The 5000-nt window shown below is 44.5% G+C and overlaps 1 pseudogene across 1 annotated transcript; it reads left to right on the top strand.

The window, feature by feature from the left end:
* Nucleotides 1-81: 81 nt before the first annotated feature.
* On the top strand, nucleotides 82-1816 carry LOC311057846 (claudin-4-like; annotated as a pseudogene). Its single transcript has one exon. The product of its transcript is annotated as a claudin-4-like (transcript).
* Nucleotides 1817-5000: the final 3184 nt, after the last annotated feature.

Below are 5000 nucleotides of genomic sequence, written 5' to 3'. Positions count from 1 at the left end.
CCTGCTCACCTAACTCCAGAGGTATAAAGGACTTGTGTTTCCGTGGCAGCATCTTTATACATCACCTAGCGCTGTCTCAGTTCATCTCACAGTGCTGGAGAGGGCACAGCACATGACAAAGGAGAAGCAGAAAGGAGAAGCAGTAAACCCAGCCTTATTGGCATTTCCTGAGGTGAAGAAGATTTGCCGATTCTAAAAACCGACATACATCTTCATCTTACCAAGGAGACGCCACCGGAGAAGCCAGATGTCTATGGGCATGGAGATCGTGGGCATTGCCCTTGGAGCCATTGGCTTCATCATCTCCATCATTGTGACTGCAATGCCGATGTGGAAGGTGACTGCCTTCATAGGAGCCAACATCGTCACCGCGCAGACCGTCTGGGAGGGTTTGTGGATGAACTGCGTCGTCCAGAGCACTGGCCAGATGCAGTGTAAGGTGTATGACTCCATGCTGGCCTTGCCCCAGGACCTGCTGGCTGCCAGGGCCATGACCATCATCTCCATCATCCTCGGAGTGCTGGGCGTCATGATCTCCATCGTCGGAGCCAAGTGCACCAGCTGCATCGAGGAGGAGGCGGCCAAGGCTAAAGTGATGATCATCGCTGGGATCTTCTTCATCCTCGCCGGACTCCTGGTCCTCATCCCCGTCTCCTGGTCAGCCAGCACCATCATCAGGGACTTCTACAACCCCATCATGACCAACGCCCAGCGGCGAGAGCTGGGGGCCTCCCTCTACATCGGCTGGGCCGCCGCGGCCCTGCTCTTGATCGGCGGAGCCATGCTGTGCTCTTCCTGCCCCCCCAGGGGGGAGAAGAGGTACAAGCCCCCACGTATGGCCTAATCTGCCCCGCGCAGCACCAGCGGGCGGTGGGGGTTACGACAGGAAGGACTATGTCTGAAAAGGAAGCTCAGGATTATCTGACAGCATAATTTCAGGAAGAGAATGTGGCGAATAACACAATACATTTACATTTGTACGCTCTCTGAGTTATAAATGGATAACTGAGGATTTTATTGTGTATATTTTCATGCAGCTGATTTAGCATGTATTTGGTGAAGAGAGTTTCTGCTGAGACTGAAACTTTAGATGGATCCATGATAAGGCCTCAGGACACACATCATATCATGACGTGCACCTTCACTGTTCTCTGACGAACTGTATAGCAGGAGTAGGATTAATCTGTGTGTGTGTGTGTGTGTGTGTGTGTGTGTGTGTGTGTGTGTGTGTGTGTGTGTGTGTGTGTGTGTGTGTGTGCGTGCGTGCGTGCGTGCGTCTCCTGTGTATCGTAACATAAATTGTTTAAATGTGCCTTGTGATTTGTACATTTTTGTGCTTTTGTATCATTGTTGTGATAGGCTCGCACTGCAGCCAAGGCAGTGGTGTAAATAATATACTGGAAACCTTTGTTAAAATTTAGACTTTTAAACTTTAGAGTGTGTGGAGTCTAGTTATCTGTTTGTCAAACATAAAGCTAAAGTAGTTTTAGTGCAGGGTGTGTGTGTGAGTGTGTGTGCGTGCGTGCGTGCGTGCGTGCGTGCGTGCGTGCGTGCGTGCGTGCGTGCGTGCGTGACACCCTCACTCAGGTAGCAGAATGTACCTCTAATCCAAAAAGGTAAAATGTATATAACTGAGATATTCTCCATGCAACTTCTCTCTATTCTGATACTAAACTGTCAAAATGTAACTCCAATTTTACCTTGATGTTAAATTGTTTGTATTTAAAGAGCTAGATATTCACATATACATTTTGTATTTGCTCCCATTTTAACTGTGCTGTTGTTGAGTTCAATAAAAGTCATTACATTGTGTTCATCTGCCCTATTATGACTCTGTGTGTAAGTTATTTTATTCACAACACTACAATGTTCAGGAAACCTCATGAAACACTTGTAAGACAAACATCTGTATCAATAATTTTCAATCATGCTACACATCATTATAAATGGTGTGTGTATTATCCTTTATGCAAAGCACTTTACAATATCTCTGCTGTCCGGCAGTCCGGCAACTCCAAAAAGTTCATTTTTCAGGAAATGAAAAAAAGTGGAGTTTAATTGCGACCGTAGGTCGCACTTACTACAGAAAGCTGCTCCAGGTGTCCGTCCGTCACTCCGTCACTCCGTCACTCCGTCACACACGTCACACTTTTGCCCTGCTCATATCTCCGCACCCATTGCCCCGATCCATGCCACATTTTGCACACACACTCCTTACCTGCCAAACTACACCCTCCAAGGACCCCCGGAGCTCCAGGGACCCCCAGCTGCCTCGGGGACCCCCAAGTGTAAAAAATGAGCACATGTGGACACATTACCAAATGACCACCCCAACGGGGCTGCTCACGGGGCATTCCCGGGGACCACCCACTCCTGGTGCTCCAGAACGGATGCAAAAGTGGTGGCGCCCCCAGTGGAGGACCCCCTGCCACTGCAGCTCACATAAAATGCCGTAACTCGGGGGCTTCAAACTATCCATTGCCCACACAACTAGGAACCAATCGCTGTTACAGCCCTCTTCTGTATACATGTGACCTACGGTCGCTTATCTCCCGATTAGGGAGTCTTACTGGTAGGAAACTTAAGTCTGTTTCTTATATGGTTATCGTTGATTAGTCACCTTTACAACGAGGTAGAACTTGTATGGGTCGTGCAATCGTGGAATGAGCAACATAGCGGAACGTGTGGGTAGCGCCTGCCCAAACATTTGCCAAAATCCCCCAACATGCTTCTTTTGGTATACATGTATTTGCTCTATAGTTTTGAGCGACCTGCTGGCAGTGTGCCAGTCACAGGTGTGTGACTGGCACCTGAGCATGGGTCCTGCAGTACTTGAACACACATGACTACAGCCATAACATAAGTGATAGAAACACTGACAGCCATTCAAAATCCATTAGAATAATCTGGGATGCAATCAGAATCCCCCCCTCAGAATCAGTGATAGTTTTGTTATTGTGCTCTCACTGCTCTCTCTCTCTCTCTCTCTCTCTCTCTCTCTCTCTCTCTCTCTCTCTCTCTCTCTCTCTCTCTCTCTCTCTCTCTCTCTGTCTCTCTGTGTGTGGGCTCTGATGTGTTTGAAAATGTACAAAAAGTCCTGCTTCTCAATTTTAACTACATGTCTTCATCTTGTCTGTGTTTTGAATGGGCTGCTGTCTGTATTGTGTGATTGTTGATGGCTGCTCTCCGAACTAGGCCTCTCTTCCTCACTTCCTTCACAGGTGTTATCAACAATACTAATGAAGGCTCTGTTCCATTTAGTGCAAACGTTTTAATTTCAAGGACCCCCGTAACTCTGAGAGTGTACAAATAAGGGTCCATTTGGTTCCATTTGCACACTCTCAGAGTTACACAGCCATTTGGAACCCCCGGCCTCAAGGAACCCTGAGGACCACACTTTGAGACCTACTGGTGTGGCAGAGTGTTTACATTGAGCCAACATGCACAATATCAGCACCCTGACTCTGTTTGACCAGAATGGAACGGAGCCTTCATTAGTATCATTGGTAACACCTGTGAAGGAAGTAAGGAAGAGGTCCAATTTATTTCCAATATGGCTGCTGCTGTGCATAGAGCCTACAATTACCTGTATAAATAAAGGTTAAATAACACATAAAACATAAATAAAGACAGACTGACAGAGGACCATTGAGCTGTATGCAGAGGACAGAGTTGAACAGGTGACCACAATGGAGCTGAAGAAACTGAGTGATCAACACACTGGTGACACCTGGTGGACAGACAGAGAAACACATCATCTACTATTACAGAAGAGGACAAATCTGCCACCACTTTTAAAATAAATCACATTATTAATTGTGTGTAATTAGTTACTAGGTTCTATTGCTAAAGGTACAGCCCAACACAAGAAAATGCTCCCATAGTAATAACCACCAACCATATATGTCTACAATTCAATTCAAAGGGGCTTTATTGGCATGAGAAAACTAAAACATACATTTACATTGTAAAATCAAAAGTGGAACAAAACGATCAAAACAAAACAATGTATGTACAATTATATGGGAATAAAGAAATGTGTAAACAGAGCTGTGTTACATTGAAACTATCTTATAAAACCACACAAATGGTGTATTCTCTGTCAGAAATAGTTATACATCCACATGAGAAAGGCTAGATTGGGATAAACTTTTGAAACAAATAACAGCAGTATTTCAATGTTTTGCATTCACTTGGTATAAAACCTTTGGGACAAATAGCAGCAAATGATTCAAATGTATTTAAAGGCATTTTGCTCTGTTTGTACTATGCACAGTATTTCTATGTACCGAGGTCACCGCGGTGTGCAGGTCCATTAGACATCTTTCTCCGGTCACAACAGCTCACAGGTATTCTGCCACTGTGTATTCTCTGCTTGGAGCGAAATACATTCCATTTAGCTCTTTGCTTCTTAGAATTTGGTTTAGTCCAGTTTTGTGCACAGAGTCCCAGAACACACAAACATGCATACAAATCTACAATATACAGTATCTATGGGGCCAATAATTGATCATACAAATCTTAAACCCTCTAGTTAGCCGGGGTCCCCCAGGGCTCTATACTAGGTCAAGTATTTCCCTATACACCAAATCTCTTTGCTGAATATAACTTATCTGCAAGCTCACAGTGGGTGGGAGCTTACAGTAGATATGCATGCTTACAGTAGATCTGCTGTTTCTGTTTCTGCAAATGTTCGTACCAGAATAGCGGCACTATAGGGATCAAGTTGTCAAAAGTATACAGTTCCACGTATATGAGGAATTACGTAATACATACACGTACTTGAAAATATGTGAACCCTTTTGGAATAGTCTGTTTTCTTTCGGTCAGACAAATCTTTATCAGAACATGTATTTTAGATGAATATATAAATATGACGAAAAACTGGCTAATACAAACGGGTTCACATCAGAACTCACTTTGAGGTGCTTGAAGGTGCTGTTATGCATGGTAACTAATTCTAAATATAATATAATATAAAATCGTTGCTGTTGGGTGGA

The sequence above is a fragment of the Gymnoscopelus microlampas genome, assembly GCF_963454915.1.
Source record: "Gymnoscopelus microlampas genome assembly, chromosome: 12".
In the NCBI taxonomy this organism is placed as follows: Eukaryota; Metazoa; Chordata; class Actinopteri; order Myctophiformes; family Myctophidae; genus Gymnoscopelus; species Gymnoscopelus microlampas.
Note: the sequence above shows the minus strand (reverse complement) of the source record. Positions and strands in the feature narration are given on the sequence as shown.